Genomic DNA, 24,923 nt, shown 5'->3' on the forward strand with positions numbered 1-24,923 from the left:
TGCATTTTCACATTTATTTCGCTCTATTAAAATAGTGCAACTGTTTACTTGACAATTCACTTTGCTGACATACATCTGTGGCTTTTACCAATGTTAAGTCTGATGTTTTTAATAGCCTTCCTTTTATGTGATCATTTATTATGCCATAAATATTTCTAGTGCTTTGTCTATGGCATCACACAATTACCCAGATTCAAAGTCATTTACCCAGTGTCTTCATTCAGTGATGCAAAATATCTCACATAAGAGTTAAGGGCCTCCAGTTTGGGGAGTCCTCTGGGCACTCAATGAGCTATCTATGGCTCTGCATTGCCTTTCCAACGTGCAGGGGAGTTAAAAACTACACTCATTACCCTTAGCCAGTTTGATGCTGATTGCATACTCTTTCAAATGCCTGTACAAAGGTATCAAAGTCACCCCCCTTTATAATGCTGAAACAATTTAGCACTGACCTTGACTACCACACTTGGGTTTTACTCCTTTTACTCATGTATAAGCTTTTTCTCATGTAGTCACTCTTTCTTTCTCTCTCTCTCTCTTTCTTTTGCCATGACCAGTTCATGCTGATATTGCTGTTGCTCCTTTCTCTCTCTGTTCTCACTCCCTTTGTGCCTCATACCGTCCTTCCTTTCCTCCTCTGAGGCTTCAGACTGGGTCTATATTATATCCTCGAACGCTTAAAAAAGCGAACGCTGATTGATCTAACTTATTTTTGTGAAATTGCAAAATATCGAAGCAGCAGAAACTCAAATTTTTTCCTAGGGAAAGAATTTGGTTGTCCGTTTCTGTTGCTTCGGTATTTTCAGTGTTATGGTGGAAAGTTACCGGTCAGATACAGGTAAGTGTGCGATTGTGTGGATGTGAGTGTTAGGGTGATTTAGGTGAGTTAGGGTTAGGGCTTGGGTTAGGTGTGTGTGCGATTGAGTGGACATGAGGGTTAGGGCGGATTTAAGTGAGTTAGGGTTAGGGAGCGGGTGAGGTGAGTGTGCGATAGTGACGGACCTTAGGGTTAGGGTTTGGGTTAAGGTAAGTGGGTAGTTAGTGGTGTGTGCATAGTTTAGTGTAGGGTTAGGTATCAGATTTTAGGTGTATGTGTGTGGATTTCTGTTTGTTTGGTGTGCTTGTGTTGTGTGTATGTGTTTTGGATCAGCGATTTTTTTCCCTGGGAAAAAAAATCACTGATCTGACAGTTCAAGATTGTAAGCTTTCGCTTAAATTAGGTCGATCAATCAGCGTTCGCTTTTTTAAGTGTTCGATGATATAATATAGACCCTTCAGACTATATCATTCTCACAGCTGCTTCAGTCTTCAAGTGTCTCATCTTCAATTCTAATCTCCTTAGTTCAATCTGCATTTTAAGATAATCCAAGATAATCCACAGATACAGTGAGTAGTCCTTTTGTTGTTGCATGATGCACACTTACAACCCTTGACAGACTGTCTCCGTGTTAAATGGACTGAACTTTGACTGTACACAAGGCAACTTTAAAGTCATCTTTGTTCAAACCAGTATATGACAGTCCTTTTGGTTTACACTCTAACAAGTTATTCCACTGTTATTTTGGAATATTCAAAAGAGATTATATTGCCTGTTTCCTAATCACTATGACTAAAATAAAATGACTGATGTGCAGTGTACATTGCTGTCTATTTCACATTGTGGCTACAAGGGACCATGTACTTTTCCCAAGTGCCTTGTAAGTTTGGGGATAGGGTGAAAATCTGAAAACCTTTGCACCACTCCCTGATAGCTGCCTGGATGATGACCTTTTTCTTTGCCCTCACCCAGTAGGAAACACATAAGGAGCTGTCTGTGTTTATAACCCTGTCGAAAATTGTGAGATATGAGATGAATCATTCAATAACCCTTCACCACAAATAACTGCATATACTTTACACTTTCATATACCTTTTTCAAGTAAATATCAACAGCCCTTGAAAGTTCCTTTCCATAGTCTTACAGATCTGATTTGTCAGCATATGTATAACAGTTGCTGTGCTACAGCCTGATTTGCTCCATGTTAGTTTATTGTTAAGATGTTCTAGTTAGTTTAGAGGAACTGTCTGTATATGGCTCTTCTAATAGCTATAGTGCATATATTTGCAATTGGTATAAAATCCTTAAGGACTCTGTGCAAAACATTGGTACTGGAAAATGTGTGTGTGTGTGTGTGTGTGTGTGTGTGTGTGTGTGTGTGTGTGTGTGTGTGTGTGTGTGTGTGTGTGTGTGTGTGTATACTTCCAAATGTATGCTATTATGCCTGTAGGTTATGTAAAGTTGTAGATTGTGGGGGGAATATAAAGTAATGACATAGCTAAGACTTTAGGGAGTAGTAACTATTATGTTTTCGTGCCTTACTATTTTTAATTTCCATTGTTGTTATTGTTCTAAAGAAAAAAGTTGAATGACCTAGCATTTGCTTTATACTTTAATTTACACATGACACTGTAGCATCACTCAAAGAAGATAAACTACTCTTAGGAAAAGTAGCAATATTATTTTCATATCATTTAATAACTTAGTATCTAAGTCATTTGCTGTTTATTTATTTGAACATACATATATTTGTTATTTCTTTGAATATTCTCCAGAGCAACCTTTGCTGTCTCTGTTGTCCCGTGTAGCATAAAAACATGTTGCCTTGGGTGTATTAATAGCAAATTTACATTTTGTTTGTATTGCTGTATATAACTGCCCAGCTGGGGTTTAGTTGTTACATTCATGACTTTAACATTGAAAGCATACTTACATAGCTGCTTGTATTCTTTTCCAGGGGAATCTGTTAAAAGGTGTTAACTGCAAATGCCCAAGAAAACCCACATAGGAGAACGACCGAAAATGAAGTAAGCCTGAAATGAGATCAAGTTTTGAGGTCAGTACTTCAGCAGGAGGCTTTGTAGGTGCAGAACTCTTAAAAATACTGCATGATTCTTGGTGTCAACAATGTTTAATTTCTAGGTATTTTAAATACCTAAAATACAACAGCAGTAGTGCCAAGGGATAATGTTTCTTGGAAAGAACTGGTTGTAGATATGATAAGAACTAACTAAAACTGGGAATGAAGTGTCCTGATGTAAAGCGCTTGATCTTAGCCAAAAGGCCGAAAAGCAATAAATAGTCCGGTAAGTGAAAGGAAAGAGAAAAAAGCATCTGCAACATACATAATGGGATACTTAGAATGTTCTTCAGGTGCATAATCTATGTTTAGATGCTATAAGTAAAAAATAATTTCTAAATATGGATCTAATTGCCAATGAGGAATGTGATAAATAGATAAATGACTTGTAACTGACTCTTTGGTTTATGCATCTGTAGCAATTAAGCAAGCCAGCACTGTGATATAGAAGGATAAAGCTCTGACTATGGCCAGGTGACTGGGGATCGATAAGCTCTGACTATGGCCAGGTGAGCAGGGATCAATAAGCATCTCAGGTGTCTGAGGCACTAGCATGGGAGGATGGACATGCCCATCCTTGGGAGGTGAAGGAACACATTCATGAGCAGCCTATCTACAGCATAGGCTTGGGACATGCAGTAGTGGGGTTGTCCAAGTAAGGCAGGGGTATTGATGGAGTCATCACAGAGGTGGGACAATGTGCCAGCATATACCAGCATGCTCCATTGTATATCCAATGCAGGATGTCACAGGTGTGCATGAGGGTCGGGGAAGTTGGGGCATAAACACAAAAAACATTCCAGGCAGCAGTATGATGTTGCATCAGGATCCTCAATCTCCTTACTGACCCTGAGCATTGGATGGGGTTAGCCTGGTGGAGGCTTAGGCCAGTCTATTAGGGACTGTGAATCAGGAGAGGATCCAAGGACAATCTAATGCTCAGCTGTGAGAGCCAAAAAAATAAAATAAAACAAGAAAAAGATAGCAGGGTAGATCCAAGACTGATTTAGGTTCATAGGTTCATATCAGACTAACTGCCCTTGTGTGCCTTTTTAAATCTAGCCAGTTTACCCCAAGCAAGAATCAAACCTTGCACCTTGTTTCTGTAAGGTAAACACCTTAACCATTAAGTCAACCTCCCACAAATTTACAAGCATATTAAGATTGCTGTTATTGTGACAACACAAAAATGCCTGTATTTACTGTAAAGCTAAACGAGGAGTGATTTATTTTTGTTTAAAGTATCTTTACCTCATAGTTTTAATGAAGACAATAAATTACTGATAATGTTTGAATTTGCAACTGTGAAGTGAATTATAAAAATGAGTACAAACGATGTAGTGGAGAGCTTTAATGTGAGAATATGTGAATTTGTTAACTCATAGGGCATTTTCAGACCACAAACAGTTAAAAAAATAATATGCATTGCTCCTTTACAGAAGCTGGTTGGTATCATATAAATGGTGTAATTATAAATTAAAGGAGGTACAGTGATTCCTTTTAAAATGGAATTACTGCTTTTTTCTGGTCCACATTATAAAAGGCATCATGTTTGAAAGTAATCACATGACACTGATAGCCACTACAGCAACAATGAAAATAAATACTAGCAGAAAAACATTTACAAGGGATAGAATAACAAGAAAAATGCAGAATTATTATTATAGGCTGGTCTGCACAAATAGAAACATTGTTAGGACAACATAGCATATTGTTAGACCAAAGAAAAAGATCAATTCTCTTTTATTGTGGTCCCCTTTCTTTCCAATCCAGCTAGAGCTACAATATGCAAAGGAATTCTTCTTTTTCAACTTGAATACTTGCTGCTTGTCATAGCTACAACCTCTAAAAAAAAATCATCCACTCTACAATCCATTGAAAACAAAATCTGCTGATTCTTTTCCAGTCCCCCCATTATGAACACCACTGCATCACCCTCTCCAAAGCCAAATGGCTACCAGTCTCCTACAGAGTTTACCTACTCACAGGGTCTCTGCTCTTCAAACTACTTCATCCAAGTTCCTTTCCATATCTTACAGCCAAACTCCATAATAAAACCATCTCCTACAACCTCTGCAACCTCTCTCAATTAACTTTCTCCTTCCAGACTAAACAGCACTGTACTGACCATCCCCTCTCCATTCTCGTGCCCAAAATATGGCAGTCCCTCCCCCCACCTAAAATAAATCTTCTCTTTCCCCATTTTCAGAGCATAACTCAAAAGACATCAACATCAAAAATCTGACTGCAAGTGCTTTTATATTGGACAAATAACCTAACTCCCTCTTTACCTGCATCACTTCTACTTTGACCCTGGGTTCTCACCTGCTTCCCTGTCATATTTACTACTAAAATTAATTCACATTTGTTTTTTTAATGTTAATAATATTTAAATATTGCTACAATATCCTATGGGATTTTCTATCTACTGACATTACTCCATTTTTCTGAATTTGTTCTGTTTTATTTTTTGTAAATTTCTTCACTCGGGCTGTGCCTGGAAATGGTCTATTGTGATCAGTGTACTATCCCAGTGAACAAACTAAATAAATAAATGAATATAGAAGCTAACTGAACATGATTCATTTAAACAAAGAATAAACTAGTAACCTGGCAATTAAAGAGTTTTGAATAAACCACAGAATGTCATGAACTCCTCTTGTGACAAGAAGGCTGGTTACAAAAAGGGAGAGGAAGCAGACATTTTGTTATGACAACTAATATGTCGCAAGATTGGTTAATAGGTCATTGAAACAGTATAGAATAAATAAGATAGAGACCTCAGTGATATTTGATGTAACACATAGGAAAAAATACAGACTAGTGATGAAAAGAAAAAACATATCAGACTTTGTGCTTATTATTGTCTATAAAGCTGTTATATATAAATATATATATGTGTGTGTGTGTGTGTGTGTGTGTGTGTGTGTGTATGTATATATATATATATATATATATGTGTGTGTGTGTGTGTGTGTGTGTGTGTGTATGTATGTATATATATATATATATATATATATATATATATATATATATATATATATATATGTGTGTGTGTATTTATTTATTTTATTTTACATTTGTTGACCGGGCTAGTCTAGCTGGATATATATCCATTTTCAGTAGAGGTCTGGGGAGAAAAGCTCCACACATTTGAAATAAAGTTCACATCTACAGAAATACATATTTAGAATGCTAATACATTTTCTGTAAAGAAAAGAGAAATAATATGAGGTTGTAAATTTATAAAGTGCATATAAAGAAGGCTACACATATTTGACTAGACTTAGTATAATTAAATGAAGTTACATTTAATTGTTGATAAAGAATAATATCTAAGTAAAGAAAAGAAAATATCGTATAGATGTAGATAAGAAAGGAAGATAAAGGAAAGTAAAATGGAGAAGCAGTTAAGTAATACATCTAGAAGTAATATGTGACATTTTTTAGAGAATCAAGTAATAAGTAAGACTATGATGGAGAGGAAGCATAGTCGTAGTTAAGATGAAATAGTTTCAGAGATGAGAAGCATAGTAGTTATTAAGATGAAATAGTTTCAGAGATGAGAAGGTAGGTTGATTCAAGTAATAAGGGATAAGTTGGTCAGTCAGGTTTAGAACAGGGGCACATCCAATGTGTTTTCAGGAAGAGCTTAAGTTTATTTTTAAACAGAGTAATAGAGGGAACTGTGGTAAGTTCGGAGGGAAGTAGGTTCCAGGTTTTTCCAATAGAATTAGAAAAAAGAGAGTCTCCAGTTCTATTGTTTGATTATTTGACATATACAAGAAATTTTTGTGACGATCTTAGGGATTTCAGGTTATCATAGGGGTGAATAAGGTTAGATAGGATGGGTGCTTTGGCAGGTTGATAAAGTATTTTGTGGACGATGGCCAGTTGGTTAAATTTCAGCTGCTGCTGTAGTTCATGCCACCCTAGATGCTTTAGATTAATACAGTGGTGTGTTCTGTATGGGTTACCTGTGGCAAATCTGGCTATGCTATTATAGGAGTTTTCTAGTTTAAGGTTATTTTTTGACAGATTGGTAAATATGGGTGAGGCATAAAGAAGGGTGGAGATTAGATGGGTATGGGCAATAGTTATTCTAGTTGCAGGAGTGAGGAAGGATTTGATCCTATAAAGAGAGCCTATTTTTTTATTAGTAGTTTTCAGAATGTTGTTGATATGGGCATCAATGTTTAGGTTATTGTCTATGGTGATACCTAGTAGTTTGGTAGTTAGATCTTGGGATATGAGTGTACCATCATTGGATGATACAGTGAAGTCTACTGGGGGAGATTTACTGGTAGGTGTAAAAAGGAGAAGTTCAGTTTTTTTAGGGTTTAATAGGAGACAGCGTTTTGTAAACCATATTTCTACAGAGTTAAATATGTCTTGAGAAAGGGAGTGAAGTTCTGATACAGATGTGGCTGAGCATATAAGTGTGGAGTCATCCGCGTATTGTATACATGTAGCTTGGGGAACTACTTGGTAAAGGTCATTGATGAATATAGAAAACAGGAGAGGGCCCAGTATGGAGCCTTGAGGAACACCAATATTAACAGGTAGATGGGTAGAAAGAACGTTGTTCCAGAGCACAGCTTGATGTCTGTTATTTAAGTAGGAATGGAACCATTTTATAGCTAGTGGGTCAAGAGACTGAGATTTGAGAATGTTTATGAGTATAGTGTGATTTACCATGTCGAAAGCCTTGGCCCGGTCTATGAAAAGTGCAGAGGAGAACTTGTTAAGATTACGGTTGTTATTGATAGTGTCAATAAAGGAAAGGAGGGCAGTAGTTGTGCTATGGGAAGGTCAAAACCCATGTTGGGAGTTGGAAAGCAGGTTATTATGGAGAAGGTGGTCAAGCAATTGCCTGTGGATACATCTTTCCATGATCTTAGATAAAGGAGAGAGTAGGGCTATGGGACAATAGTTGGAGAGTTCAGTGGAGTCTCCCCCTTTATGAAGGGAAATAATATGAGAGACTTTCCAAAGTTTGAGGATATATCCTTCAGTGATAGTTCTATTGATGACAATGGAGATGGGGTAAGCAATAGATCTGGCTGCTATCTGTAGGTATTCTGAGGGTAGTCGGTCAGCAGAAGGTGTGCATGGTTTCAGTTTCTGGATAAGGGTGAGAATAAATGCTGTGGGGACAGGTTGGAAGAGAAATGGAGGAGGTGGGTTAGATTCAGAATTAGATGTTGTTATGTTTTGAGGAGAGAGCTGACAGGCAAGAGTTTGAATTGATTTGGTGAAAAAGGTGTTAAAGGCGTTAGCAGTTTGTTTAGGATTGTCTTTGTCAGTGCTTTGAGGATTAGGTGTGATAGATTGACTTGGATGTAATAATTGATTAATACTTGACCAGAACTTTTGAGGTTTATTCTGGTGGGTCTGCTGTGATTGTAGGTAATATTTTTTTTTATCAAACAATATAGCTTTTTTTGTTTCATTTCTCAGTTGTTTGTAGTTTTGGAGGTCAGCATGGTTTTTAGTTAAGCGTGATTTATTCCAGTATTTATTTCTGAGATGGAATTTTTTGCTTGGTTTCCTTAGTAAGCCATGGAGCAGATTTAGTTCTTATCCTGATAGAGCGGGTAGACGCATGGTGGTTGAGTATGTTTAGGAAATGAGTATTAAAGTAATCAACAGCTTCATCAAGAGAAAGGTGTTTTAAGGGGGACCAATTACATGCTTTAAGTTCACTTAGGAATAGATCTAAGTTGAAATTTTTCTTGGTTCTAATTGCCCTAAATATGGGTTGAATGGGTGGATTGGTTTTGAGCCTGATAATGTAGGATAATGAGTGGTCACTTATGTCATCAGGGAGGGTTTCGGCTTCATAAGTCTGGGGTAGATTATTAATAAGTATCCAATCTAAGGTGCTTTCTTTCTTATCATTCTTGTTTATTCTAGTAGGGGAGCTAATAGTTTGGGTAAACCCATAGAGATTAATATGGTTAGTGGGGCAGTTATTATTGCAAACATTCCAATCAATGTTAAAATCACCTAGGATTATGGTTTCTTGGGGAAGGTTTAGAGATAACCAAGAAAGGATGTTTTCGATGGTAGTGATGTTATTACCTGGAGGAACATAGATGCAAATAATATAGATAGATTTGACTGGGTTTAGCTGAAACTTGGTAATAAGTATCTCAGCATTTGATTCTTGAGGAGGTTTTTGGTTAAAGATGGTTATTTGAAAATCAGATTTGAATAAAACAGCTACTCCACCACCTTTCTTGGTTACACGGTCAAGACGTATGATGTTGTAACCAGGTGGTAAAATTTCATTTTTTTTTACTGGTTTTAACCAAGTTTCTGTTAGACAAATAATATCAAATGAGTAGAGTTCCAAGAGAGCATGGAGTTGTGTTATTTTATTATTAATGCTATGTGTGTTGAGGTGAGCTATTAAGAGTGAGTTTGGAGGTTTCTTTAGTGGGTGAATGGTAGAGGGGTTTGGGTTAATGAGTTGAGTGGTAATGGAGGTGTTTGGGCCTGGGTTTGGATGAATGTCTCCATCCTTTAGGGAGTGGAGTAGTGTTAGATATCGATTATTAGTGTATTTACTGAGAAGAAATGGATACCTTCTGGAATTAGGGAAGTTATATCTAATGTGTGCTGTCCTATGGTATTTAGGTAATAGATAGTTGGGTATGGATGTAATGTTGAAATGGTCAGTGTGAGAGGCTAGTGAAGAAGAGGTAGATTGTTTAGTAGGGTATAGCAAGTTTGTATATACTGGGTGCTCATAGGAGGTTAACAGGTAGGCAAGAGTTAATGGAGGTAGAAGTGTAAGTATGAGTAACATTTGTAAGTGGATTATGGTGGAGGATTTATTTATAGACATGGTAGATATAAATTATAACTATAGATGCAGTGGTAAAGTTGGTGGGGTCAGGAAAGGTAAAAGAGAGAGATGGGAGAGATAGGAAGTTGTTGAGAAAAAAAGCCGGGAAAATAGAGAAGATTATGTGATGGAAGTGTGACTGTGATAGGTGAAATGGAGAAGGGGTGTGGTTTTGATAGGTATAAGGTTAGAACCTCTGGGGGTGGGTGAGATTTGGGGGTAGGGCAGGGGAGCGGAGTGAGCCAGAGGCAGGAGCGGTTAGAGCAAGTAAAAGATGAGATCCCAGAGACAATCAGAAAGCTACCGATTATAGAGGAGCTCTAGGTAATTCCAGGTGAGTGGGAAGTATTAGTACAATAATTAGTTAACAGGGGATAGTAGAGAGGTGAAAGGGAATATAGCTAACAGAGGGGGTAGTAATAGAAAAGAGGAGAAAAAATGAAGAGAAAATAAGAAGTAATGAGGGATATAATACTAGTGAAGAGAAAAGGGATTTTAAGAAGCCTAGTTAAGGGTGCCACCTGGTGGACAACAGTTTGAATTACAGCTAGTTGGCAAAGTAGAAATAAAGAAGAAAAAGTAGGTCAATATATATATATATATATATATATATATATATATATATATGTGTGTGTATTTATAGGTCTACTTTTAAATTTTGAAGTTTCAAAACTTCAAATTTCTTATGGTTGGGACCATAAGATTGAAGTTTTGAAACGCTGAAATTTAAATAAAAAAATAAAAACAAAAAAAAATTGTTTCTTACATTTTTGCAGGGGGGCAAGCCTTGCTGCACCCCCACACCCCCTGATAATTAAATATACAAACTCTGAGATTGCATTACAGCTATTGCCACCCCCTTTGTCGGGTTTCATTATGCTCTAAGTTGTTGAAGTATATACCCTCTATGAAAGGTGATCTGACAAAGACTCTTTTGGATGTAAAAATGTTTAATAGGAAGATTAACTTTGAACTCATCTTTAGTGAAAATACAAGTCCAGACCCATGTAGTTTAAGGAGAAAAAGTGTTTTTAACCCACCTCTACACCCCCAAATCAAAATTTTGAAAGTATTCTGGAAAGTGAGGTCAGAAAAAAACTTTCATAAACTAAGATATAAGACCAATCTACAAGTGAATGAGAGAAATATTTTAAATTATTTGAGGCAGGACAAAAACTTAAGGGTAATGAAACCCAACAAAGGGGGTGGCATAGTATTAATGGATTGTTTAACATATGAAGGCAAAATGAATGACATCATAAGAGATTATTCAAGATATTCTGTGGTGTCTAGGAATGAAATCAATATTGCCTATAGGAGGATAGACATGGCATTAGAAGATCTTTTATTGGAAGGTTCAATTAATTTAAAAACCTTAAAGTTTTTGAAAGTGGAGAAACCAAGAATCCCCTCAATGTTTGGGATTCCCAAAATACACAAAAATGGGAGTGACCCACCACTTAGACCTATAGTGTCAGCAGAAGGCTCAAAGACCCTGCCTCTGGCTAAGTATATGGATAGTAAATTAAAAACCTTATGGTTGAAAAGAAATAACATTTTGAGGGATTCTTGGGATTTTTTAAGATGCCTTAAAAAATTACTTTTTTGTGACAATATTTCCTTCCTTACAATAGATGTAGTTGATTTATTTTCTTGCATTCCACACCAAAAGGGCCTCCTACTGTTGGAAGAAATTATTTATGAGGATGGCTCGCTCACACACGAAGAATGTATGATAGTCATGCAATTAAATGCTTTTGTGTTGAAATATAATTTAATTTATTTTAGAGGGGAATTGTTTTACAAGACAAAATGGGTGGTGATGGGCACAGCCTACGCCCCTCCATATGCAAATTTAGTCTTGGCAAGATGGGAAGAGAAAGTAGTGTTAAATTCTTTATACTGTGACAATTGGATTTTATACAAAATATTTTTAGATGACATATGTATTTTATTGACTGCGGCTGTGGTAATTATTAAGGATTTTACTGCTTTTTTAAACAACATTACTGAGTTTTTAGAATTTATACATAGTGTTAGTCAAGAAAAACTACAATATCTGGACATTGAGATATATAAGGAGAATAATGAATTCAACTCAAAAGTTTTCAGAAAAAGCACATTCTCAAACTCATATCTACACTATAACAGTGCACATCCTACACACTACACGAAAAATATTGTTAAAGGGTAATCTATAAGATCAAGTAGAATGACATCAAACAATGAGGAATATTTTTAAAGAGATGGTTTTATTAAGGCAGTTTTTTACAGCTAGGGAATATCCTACTTGGCTGATAGATCAGGTAGAAAAGGAGGTATGTGAAAGGAGATTAGATAAATTTAGGCCTATTTTAGGTATTAGCCTTGAGAACCAAGAGAATGAGAACCAGGTTAAACAGGATACGTATGGAAATGCCTTGGTAATAGAGTACAACAGAAGTTCTAATTTGATCAGGTTTATTTTAGACACTGAATGGAACAGATCTGTTGCACTCACAGATCTCAAAGTTATCTAAGAATAAATTAAAAGTGTTTTTTAGGAACTCATTGAGTCTAAAAATTTTATTAGAGAAAGAAATAGGGCAGAACAGTGCAACAAGGATAAGAAAAGAAACTTTTAAGTGTGACCACTGTGCCCAATGCAGTTATATAGCAAATAACGAGAATACTTACTTGGAAAGTAGGAACAAAACAATTATGAGTAAGGAATATAGTAATTGTGAGTCCAGTGGCCTTGTCTGCTTAGTCATATGTCAGTATTGTCAGGCATTTTATGCCGGCAAGACTGAGCGTAAACTTCGAAGAAGAATATATGAGCATGTTTACGAAATTCAGACTCACAAAGACACCAATGCTTTATTTAAACACAAGCAAAGATGTAATAATGCCCAGTATAAGTTTTTTATCATAGAAAATGTAAAAATGGATGGAAGGGGTGGTTTATGGGAGGAAACGATAGAATACAAGGAGCTATGGTGGCAGATCACCCTCCAAGCAAACAAATTTCCTGGACTAAATGATTTTATTTCAATTGCCCCTGTGCTCAAATTAAGGGCAGCTAAGATTTAATAATGTTTTCACAGAGAAATATGTACTTGTCAGGTTTTTACAATATGTATTTATTTATATTTTTTAATAAGATTTTTAGTAGTGAAATTGATTTTTAATAGTAAACATATTTATTTGCAACTTGTATATAAACTTAGAATGATTTATAATGTCATACAAATGTCAATGTCAAATTACTAAGTATATGTTGTGGTTGCATTTATTGTCAGTCGTTAGAGTGTATTTATAAGAATGGACACTAGAGAAAGTTTCAAATTCATCTTTTATGCTTGTCATGCAAACTTTTAAAGTTTTAAAGTAAAGGAACTATACATTAATTTATGAAAGTTTTAATATAGATATTATTATTTTTTAAGCAGAGGCATTTAGTATGGATTTTAAAATGTTAAATGTTTTTATGTTCATGCTTTTTTAAAAAAAACTTTCATTTTAATATATGCACATAGTCACCTTACTGCTATTACATTCCATATTAAATAATAATGACTTTCTTAACTTCATTGGTTAATTAATCAATTTATTGGGTAGAGGAAGTATAAAGGGAATGGTTTAACAGTCAGTCCGCATCTGAAGAAGTAATTTCAAATGAAAACGTATTGGTTAGGAGACATTAATGTCAGAACTGTATGTGTTTTTCATTAAAGTTGTGATTTAATACTACAGCAGCTGGTCTTCGATCCTTGGTGGTGCCTGTGGATATTTTTCTAGTAAATTTCGGTGCTTTGTTAATTTTTTGGTATGCAATAATACTACATACTACACCACTATGTCACCTTAGCATTGGAACAATGTAGGTTAAGAGCTATTTTACAAATACTTTAAGTACTTTATTGCAAATTCATTTCACTTTGGTCTCTCTTCTCGCCCAAAAATTGTTTTCTTATCTCATTGCTGGGTGTCTTTAATTTCCCTTGATGGCAGCTGTATTTGATGCATGTCTAGGCAGTGGAAATTTCGATTATGCAAAACATGCTTGCCTTGAGCTTCTGTTCAGAGAATTAGAAGGAGAAAATCACCTTATTTGAATCAGTGCATCTTTTTATTAGCTGCAACTTATTGGTTTAAACATGATTTAGTGAAACATTTTGGATATCTTGCATATTTAAAAGGTTTTAATTCTAACCTCATTTTTTAAATGCCTTTATTGAATTATCACTTGTGACAGGAAAATTTCTGCATCATATATTGCTCTATAAAATTGTTCATTTCTGAGTTCTTTCAAGCTAACTGTTTTGCATAGATGTTAGCACTTGTTTATACTTGCTCTATTTCATTCCCTCAGTCTACTGTATATTTGTAGTTTATGTCTGTGTTTATATTTTTTCTACACATTTTAATATCTAATTTTGTTATTCCCGACTGTATGACTTTAAAGGAGAAATACAATTCCATCTCTATATATGAGTTGACTGTATTAGTCTTCTCTTAGAACCCCTTTTTAAAGATCCCACTTCCTGTTCTTTTATCTCTATTACAATATTCACTACTTCAAGTATAGTTGGTTTAGATTTCTATTTTCTAGTAACTCTTTTTTTTTGGCAGCTACCAGAATTAAACTTAACAAGGCCTTACTATGTCTAGGCAATTCAGATCCTGTATAAAAAAAGATAATTTCCTTAGTCACACTCATGTGCTCGCCTAGTATCCCTGACAAAGTGCTCTGTAACTTCATTTTTAATATTAAAACATTGGTCAGATTCAGGAACGCTTACACCGTGTACATGATTTGTATTCAAGAACATCCCTACTACTTTTTTTGTGTTTTCTACTTACTCAGAAAGATTATACTAAGTGTACATGTAATTTAGACTTTGCGATAACCTTTATGAATCCCCTCAATATTTAAGGCTACAAGAATATCAGTAGGAAAACTAAAATTAGGAGGAAGAAGGTGGTAATTATGCCCATGTTGTCTATTCACTCAGAACAGTGTAGACTTATTGTAGGCGTTCATGAATCTGGTCGAGTATCTTTTACTACAGGCTGAACTGGGACCTAATATTCTTTTATGACACAATTCTGTCAGGCTTACTCTTGTAAGTTCTGTTTTATTTTTTACTTTTAAAATGTCTGTTAGTTAAAATTCATCCAATGCAAGGTAGGAGCTCTGGCTCTGCATTACACTTTCTTTTGCCCAACCTATTGTTTTATTCCAATAAGCACAAATTTAAACAAACTGTTTACATGTTTTCTGCTCACTATATCCCTTATGATTTATCAGACATAACAATATGATTTTGGCTTTATTACTGAGGTCTTAATTGCTATGTGAACTAAAGTGGTGTGTCATGCCTCATTTATCCCCCATTGCACCTGCTGGTTCTTCATCCAGTTTTGGTTCAGACTATTCTAATTGCTTTTAGTATATTTCAGCCTCCACTCACTTTGTTTCTCTTGACTCTGAATATTCTATTTCTTGATATTAAATTACAGCTTGTCATTGCTTTTCTAAAGTTAAAGGACTATACTGAAAGTCTACTTTTATAAACAAATTCTCTTTGCAGTGATGATGCATATAAAACCTGAGGTGGCTACTGCACATTCTTTCTCATCTTCTGCCACTTGCACCTGTACTGGTTCATGCAGTAACTATTTGAAATTTCAGGACCCACTTTGACTTGTTCAGACTTAGAGTAAATAACCAAACATCTAGATGTATGTGTACTAAGTCCAAGATTGCTGTTTCTCAACATATTCCCATTTCTTCAATGTATGAAGATCTCTGGGATGATATGTAAGATTGGGGTGTGCAGCAGGACTAGTCCCCTTGCAAAAAAACAAGTTTATATGAAAAAGAGCTGCATTCAATATTCTTCTACATTTCAGTCTTTTTTTTTTTTTTGAATCTCTGGACTTGGCAAAGCAAGTCTCGAGATCTCAGTAGGGATCAAGCAGCTTCTTCAGGTCACTTGATTGCTGTTGTCATATTTCAGCTTTAGCTCATTTTGCAGCTCTTGACTAAAGATACTGAACTTTCTGGTGTAAGACTGTGGCTTTTCAGTGGTTTTCTCTCACCATACAGGACAATCCAGAAAGTCCACTTCTTTAAAGAAATGTTACCTGCGGTGTAGCAATAATTTTCAAAGCAGTTTAAAGTCCATATTTTATGATGTAGTTAAGGTTTCATCTCCATAATGTTTTGTGCCTTATTTTGCAGACATAGTCTGTGTTAAAGTTACAGCTTCATTTAGATAACTGGCTGTCTTATTTTATTTCCTTTTGTATATGCAATAGAGTTGTTTCAAACTAGCTGTTTTGCATAGATGTTAGCACTTGTCTATACTTGTTCTATTTCATTCCCTCAGTCTGCTGTATATTTATAGTTTATATCTGTGTTTATATTTTTTCTACACATTTTAATATCTCATTTTGTTATATTAAAACATTGGTCAGATTCAGGAATGCTACACTAAGTGTACATGATCTGTATTCAAGAACATCTCTACTAAATTTTTAGTGTTTTCTACTTACTCAGAAAGATTATACTAGGTGTACATGTAATTTAGACTTTGTGATAACCTTTATGAATCCCCCTCAATATTTAAGGCTGCAAGAATATCAGTAGGAAAACTAAAATTAGGAGGAAGAAGGTGGGAATTATGCCCATGTTGTCTATTCACTCAGAACAGTGTACACTTAATGTAGGCGTTCATGAATCTGCTCTATTATCTTTTACTACAGGCTGAACTGGGACCTGATATTCTTTTATGACACAATTTTGCCAGGCCTACTCTTGTAAGTTCTCTTTTTTTTTACTTTTAAAATGTCTGTTAGTTAAAATTCATCCAATGCAAGGTAGGAGCTCTGGCTCTGCATTACACTTTCTTTTGCCCAACCTATTGTTTTATTCCAGTAAGCTCAAATTTAAAGAAACTGTTTACATGTTTTCTGCTCAATATGTCCCTTATGATTTATCAGACATGACAACATGATTTTGGCTTTATTACTGAGGTCTTAATTGCTATGTAAACTAAAGTGGTGTGTCATGCCTCATTTATCCCCCCTTGCACCTGCTGGTTCGTCATCCAGTTTTGCTTCAGATTATTCTAATTGCTTTTAGTATATTTCAGCCTCCACTCACTTTGTTTCTCTTGACTCTGAATATTCTATTTCTTGATATAAAATTACAGCTTGTCATTGCTTTTCTAAAGTTAAAGGACTATACTGAAAGTCTACTTTTATAAACAAATTCTCTTTGCAGTGATGATGCATATAAAACCTGAGTTGGCTACCTTACTGTACATTCTTTCTCGACTTCTGCCACCTGCACCTGTACTGATTCATGCAGAAACTATTTGAAATCTCAGGACCCATTTTGACTTGTCCAGGCTTAGAGTAAATAGCCAAAAATCTAGACTTATATGTACTAAGTTTAAGATTGCTGTTTCTCAACATATTCCCCTTTCTTCAATGTATGGAGATCTCTGTGATGATATATAAGATTGGGGTGTGTAGCAGGACTAGTCCCCTTGCAAAAAAAAAACAAGTTTATAGAAAAAGAGCTGCATTCAATATTCTTCTGCATTTCAGTCTTTTTTTTTGAATCTCTGGACTTGGCAAAGCAAGTCTCGAGATCTCAGTAGGGAGCTGGATCAAGCAGCTTCTTCAGGTCACTTGATTGCTGTTGTCATATTTCAGCCTTAGCTCATTTTGCAGCTCTTGACTAAAGATACTGAACTTTCTGGTATAAGTCTATGGCTTTTCAGTGGTTTTCTTCCACCATACAGGACAATCCAGAAAGTCCACTTCTTTAAAGAAATGTTATCTGTGGTGTAGCAATAATTTTCAAAGCAGTTTAAAGTCCACATTTTATGCTGTAGTTAAAGTTTCATTTCTATAATGTTTCGTGGCTTATGTTGCAGACATAGTCTATGTTAAAGTTACAGCTTCATTTAGATAACTGGCTGTCTTATTTTATTTCTTTTTGTATATCCAAATACAGTTGTTTCAAACTAACCGTTTTGCATCGATGTTAGCACTTGTCTATACTTGTTCTATTTCATTCCCTCGGTCTACTGTATATTTGTAGTTTATGTTTGTGTTTATATTTTTTTCTACACATTTTAATATCTCATTTTGCTATTCCCCACTGTATGATCTTAAAGGTGAGATACAGTCAGCTCATATATAGAGATGGAATTGTATTAATCTTCTCTTAGATAAATCTTTCTTCTGACAGTCCCTTCCCCATTTTTAATATTAGTACTATCCTCATATTATGTTTTAGATTTCCATTGAATGCTATGCTTTGCTTTTGTTGTTTATGGGACCTGAACAGGCATTTTCTTTCAGCTTTCTGCCTTCCATGGAGAACCATCGAGTGCTGATACTCTTAGAATTGTGTTCATAGTTAACTTAGCTAGGTTATTAGCATTAATCACAATTTTGCATCCTGTTATGCATTATTAATTCTATTTTGAATCACTATCCACTATTTTAGCATAGTAAATATGTATTAGATGTGAGATAATATAACTGTAACTCGATTTTAGCTTATTCTTTGGTGGTCCGTTAAGGTGGCTTTACGTCACATGGTTTTATTAATACAAATGTTTTCTTGCACTTGTATTACAAGTTTTACCTTACTACTAACACAGCTTCACCATGGTTATTGCAGTTTTGCATTTCTTGAATAATGCTAAAGTGTTTCGTTTTTTAACTGGGGACATTAGAAGTATTCATGTCCCTCATTAGAGGAATTTTTTTCGTACTTATTCTATAATTTTGATGGTAATATTGTTAATAGCACATGAATTCTTCTGTGAGCAAAATATCTTATATTATAGCATTTGCTGCCTGCTTTAGTAAAATTCTATATAACAAATCAGTGATCTATTCTGTAAGAGATTTCCTTGGCAAGATTTTCCTCCTATACAACCAAATATTTAATTGCTTACACAGGCTATACCCATATTCCAGAAAAAAGAAATCACAGCCAGGAAAGCATCATTATCATGGACCATCCTTAACTTGGGCCAAACTTGATTAATGTGTTACTTTCTGTTTTAAATATTCTGCAAAATGATTATTTTTATATTTTCAGTTTCCTAGTATAACCTGTCTTTGTATATTTGCGCTGTCTGGTGGACCATTTGCCAGTTACTTATTTATTTTTTGCACATTGAAATATGTAATAACAAGAAATTTGAGAAAAAAATGCTCTGTATGTTTACTGCAACATTTTACATCAGCCATGGACTTTTTTATTGGGAACAGGCACTTAATCATGGGAACAGTTGGGGAATATGAACTCACCATATCCTACTCTGTAACCAAGTGTTATAGTGACAACAGTTGGTGATGGAGTGTTCCAGTCACTGAGCAGTACGTTTGTTTGCTTTAACTAATCTAATACCTGTGTGATAAGGCATGCAAGCACAGAGTAAAGAAAACAGCTGGTATTTTGCAGAACATGTTTCTGCAGTCTCAGCATTGGTTTATAATAGTAGCAGGGATGTTAACAGTGTAGCACTGTACACTTCAAAAATGTTTACTTGGGCATTTTTCTTGAGCTTTAGTATAGCAAATGTAGTTAGCTTTTAACGTGTTTGGATCCTCAGCAGTAGAGCGTATTTATGTGTGTGGTCATTAATTGTTGTGTGATGTCTGGGGTTTTGATTTATATAGTTATTTTATTGCTAACCAGGTAGGTCCATTAGACACAAGTGTCCCTCTTCAGGGGCAAACCAGGATCACTGTCTGGTTGAGTGATTGACTCAGAGTTGTATAATAAGCTAATAGTGGTAGAAGGAATCAAACCCTGCTCCCTTACCTAAAAGAAGCAGCTCTTTAACAGCTCAAAGCCTTAATCCTCTGTACTAACTGTCAGGCAAAATGGATTTATGGTTTCTGATGGCTAGGGAATCTGTGTATGTTTCTTCCTTCAGATGTTCTAGATCCTTTTTTTAGACCTTGCATATAATATGGTATTTCATTGTGGTCATGTATTTTACTATTTCAGATTGCATTGTCCTTCTATCATTGTTAAAAAAAACAAAATCCTATAAATCAAATAAAAATAGTAGGTCATGGTGGATAGAATCAAAAACATTATCACAACCAGAAATATAACATTGCATAGGAATTTAAAAATTAATGAGTCTTTTAAGTAATGATAAAAGTAGGACAGTTTTACCAGATATAACTTTTCACTGGACTGGCAAAAGAATGCTGAAATGTTTGACAAATCTATCTTTAGAAAAGGGTAGTAGCAAATTACATAGGAAAAAATGGGATTTGTGGGAACAATACATACAGGGGAGGAATGAGGTTTAAAAGAACATAGGAATTAAATGAGTTATGTAATGTTTTACTGAAAATGATTGGGTAGATTATAAGTGATGTATAATGTTTGCAACCGGGACTGTGTCTGTATGGTTTGTGATGTAAAATGCTTGCAGTTAGGACTGTATCGATGTGGTTTGTTTTCATTTATATAAATCTATGATTGCTTATGTCGTAAGTGATGGTAAAGATGTTTCTTGTTTAAAAAAGGGTCAGGAATTGAATCATTTATGTAATATTGCTTAATTTATATGATAAATAACAATACATGTGAAGTAAAATAGGTTCATACGTTCATAGGTGTTTACTAGGCTAACGACCACAAGGGCCTTTTTAATCCTAGCTATGCATCCCAAATCTCTGACAAGTTTTGATACCCTTGATAAGTGTAAGCAGGGATTTGGGAGATGAACCATTTACAGGTTACCTGTGTTCATTAGAGACATAGGTGCCAAACCAGGGAGGAATTTCCGGTTTCCCATCCAATTGTCCAAGTTGTACTTCAATTGGGTTAGTCAGGAACTCTGCTTCACATGGATGGGGAACCTGGTCCAGAGATGGGGTAGTCTCTGGGATGCATACCAATTAATCCAGGAGGTCCTATTTATATCACAGACAGGGTTTAAGTCTTTAGAATGGGTAATTCTGGTAATGTTTGTTTTGGGGATATGCAGGAGGTCTATCAGAGTGGGGTCTGACAATGCCCTGTATGCCAGGCATAGATCTCCCCTCAAAAGCCTGTAGGAGACAGAATACAGGAATAGGGTCTTGAAGCAGTCTGCATAGGACATTTTACATATGCCCTGTATTCTTTTAGTGAGGAACCTCTGTGGGCATTCCAATTGTTAGATATGCTTGGTTAGGTACATACCAAAGGGGGCACTGTGCTTAATGATAGGTCTGATGAATGCCAAATACAGTGGAAGAATGACTTCCTTGGACTTAGATGCCATACCTTTGTTTATAAGTTGCGCAATATAAAATTATTTCCTCACCACTGTAGGCACATGATGATCGAAGGCTAGATTACTATCTATATGTGTCCCTAAGTCCCTGACTACTTGGTCAACTCTAAGGGATGTGTTGTCAATATGATAGTTACCATGAATGGATGACTTCCCAGAGGATACTATTATGCATTTCTTGTCATTTAGTTTTAGTCCATGGCTCTGACACCAGTTGTTTGTCTGTGTCAGCCCCTCCTGGAGAACATTTGTGTCAGTGTGAGATTCAATGACAGCTCCTAATTTGCAATCATCTGCAAATTTAGTCAGCCAGAAACCACTGACATTGGCTTTGAGTTCTGAGAATGTTAATGTTAATACAGTTTAATTGCTTTTATATAAATGTAAATTTGCCTATGTCACAAGTGGTAATTCAATAAAGGTGTTTTTTTTTTAAAAAATCTGTTTACGTTAATGTTTATTTGTAAAAGCATAAGGCAAGTGATGGTTACAAGATGGGCTACAAACAAAGCAAAAAAAAAAAGGTTATGAACCCATGTTGCAAATTGAAAATAAAAGTTAAAATTGACATTTTGACTTGAAGGTTATTTAGCAAGAACCCAAAGAAAGAACAATGCTAAATTTGACCTTTTTGTCATGTGGGTTCTTTCTGAAGAGCACTTCAAGCTGATACAACTTTCATATCAGAAAATGGGAACAGGGAGGGGGGTTAAAAGTCCCAGAGATTGAAACTTATATAAAGGCATCTATAATTAAAATAGTGATGAATTGGATAAATCCTAGATACTCTTCCAATTGGAAACAGTTTCACTCCATCATACTAATGAATGAACATTATTTATCAAAAAATGCTTTGGTAACTGACAAAGATAACAAGATATGGCACTATTTAAGTTTAAATTTACAGTACAGTACAACAAAATTAAACTAACACTAATAAACAATATTTTTGATGTGATTAGAAAATTAATTAACACAAATCTATATATAAAACTGTGGCATAGATTTTAATACCATTTACTATTGCAATGGATTTCCCTGATAAAACACAGAGAGAGATTTTTGGTTTATGGGAAAACAGTAACCTATTTTGTTAGTTGCAATGTACTGAAAACCAGCAAGCTTTGAACATACAAAGTATATTGTCAACCTATGGCCTATCCCCTAATGACTGGTTGGTTCTTCAGAGTGTCACAGCATACACTAAGGATCTATATAGAATAATACATAACTTATCCTTCAAAACCGTACCAAAAATGATAAACTGGATTTCTGGAATTTTATAAATTAATATCAATGTTAAGAATGAATTATTATATATATTAGATTCTTAAGAAACCCATCACTATATATTAGGCATGGACACCCTATCTAGTCAGTATTGATAGCAGCCATGGGTTCTATATTTCAAAAGAATACCAGTGTTACCATGTTTTTGTAATACTGCTAAAACTGAGAGTTGATATTTAAAGGTCCAAAGGATACACTGAAAGAACTGACATATTCAAAGAAAGTAAACATGTTTTCAGGAATAAATGTCACCAGGACGTTTTGGTTGCTGTCTCTTGCCTCTGTGTTTCACTGCTTAAGTTTCCTTATAAGTGTCCTTAATTACATTTTCTTTTCGTGAGTCTGTGACACTTTGCTATCTTTATTTAATCTGTGATTTCCACTCATCAGTTTTTAGTACTTTCTCACTAGACATTACTAGGCACTTGGCATCTTCATTACTTTGATATGTTATAACCTGATATATTACAGCATTAGCATTGATAACACTCTGTAATTAATTATAGCATTAGCAGTGATAGCACTCTGTAATTAATTACAACATTAACAGTGATAACACTCTGTAATTTAACTAAGGATGTGCATATATTTTCATACACCTGGAAATGATGCGTGCATTTTATTTTTACCCATGTTTCCTTCATACTCACTTTATTTAATCTTAAGGAATGCCCTGTATTTGCAACTGTTTATTTCTTCAGTGGTAGGAGTTGAGAACCCCCAACTACAATCATGTCACGACAGTCCATGCTTGTTAAGTCATTATATGAAGACAAGCTGAAAGTAAGGTATTAAGAATGGTGCCTCCTGTGTTTGGAACAGCTGAAGTCTATAATGAAGTACATAATACCATGTAGTTGCAAACTAGTATGCTTCTAACATTAGCTGTCAACACAAGCATTGGTAAATATACTTCTAATGTAAATACTGCCTTATTTATTTATTTTGTTAACAATGTTGGATGGTGCAGTAGTGAAGCAGTTGAGCTGTCACCTCACAGCAAGAGGTTTTCTTGTTCAATTCTCGGCGGGGATATCTTCTGTGCGGAGTCTGCATGTTCTCCCTACGTTCATGTGGGTTTCCTCCAGGTACTCTGGTTTCCTCCCACGTTACAAAGACATGCATCTGGAATGTTTCTCCCTGGGCCTCAGCTGAAAATTGGCTTCATTCCAAGTCGGACTTTCCCGGTAAACAAATGTTAAATAAAATAAAAAGAAATGTAAGTGGGCTGGTCCAAAGACCTAAGTCACAGAGACAAAAACAACATAGTTACATCAAGGTTTATAGGACATGAAAAAATGAAAGTGGGAGGGTTCCTTTCTGGCAAGTTGTGTCTGAACAGAAGAACAAGGCAGAAAATATATCCTCTTTCCCCTTTGTTATTTGTTTCATATTTAGAGCCACACACCATGAAAATAAGGGACTCAGAAATTCAAGGATATAATTGGTATGCTACTCAAGACAAGTTAGCTTTATTTAAAGACAATATTATTTTGCACCTGATAAAAACAGAAAATGATATCTTAGTGTTGTAGAACATCTTGAGATAGTTTCAAGTCTTTTTGGTAGATAAATTATGTACCCAAACATGAATTGGTCCAGCAATACCCACATATATGGAGGCATAATAAAATGAAGTAATTAGGAGTATAGATTAAAGAGGATTCTGTTATGCAAGCTAAGGACAGACTAAACAAAAATGATACAAAAACAGAGAAACTGGAAGCTCTTGTTTATGGATATGGGTACAAAGATACAAGCAGTGAAAATAGTTTTAGTCCCTTTAGTTTTATATGCAGGTCAGGAATATTTTTATCAACCAAATTAGAAGTTGCAGACCATAATTAATAGTTGAAGGATTTTATTTGGGAGGGGAAAAGGCACGGGCCAAGTGGGATAAATTGATCCTTCTTTAGGGGCAAATATATAGAGAGGGGAAGGTAATACTGCAGGTTACAGACTGCCTTCCCTATCAGGGAATTATGTCTGAGTATAGACAAAGAGAAAGGTATAAGGTAATCCTAAGTGAAATACCTGCTCTGGTAGAGTTTTTAATTGAATCTAGAACAGAAGATGCTGATAAAAAGGGAATAGTAGGGTATATAAAATACTGCACAGTAGCTATAGGAATCAATCACAGAATGTTAGAAAAGATTGGGAAGACAGATTGGATAAGCAATTCATAAGGAACAATAAAAGGACATATATGTATGTCTTCTAAATGTGCAACAAATATTAGAAGATTTAGGATTTTTGCTTGGAAGTGTTTGCATATGTATTTCTATATCCCAAGCAGACTCCAAATAATTTTTCCTCATGTATATGGCAAAGGTTGGAAGTATGATTGGAAAGGAAGAGATAACTGAGAACGTATCTTTTAAGAGTGTAATGAGTTGGCAGACTTCCATACAGAGTACTCTGTCAGAAATATTGGGTGAGCAAATGGGTATAACTAAGGAAATAATTTTGTTTTGAACTGGGATACAGGATCTGAAGTGCCTAGACATAGCAAGTCCTTGTTAGGTTTAATTATGGTGGCTGAAAAAAAAGCAATTACTAGAA

The sequence above is a fragment of the Protopterus annectens genome, chromosome 14.part0 (genome assembly GCF_019279795.1).
Source record: "Protopterus annectens isolate FY-2018-M chromosome 14.part0, PAN1.0, whole genome shotgun sequence".
NCBI classification, from domain to species: domain Eukaryota; kingdom Metazoa; phylum Chordata; order Ceratodontiformes; family Protopteridae; genus Protopterus; species Protopterus annectens.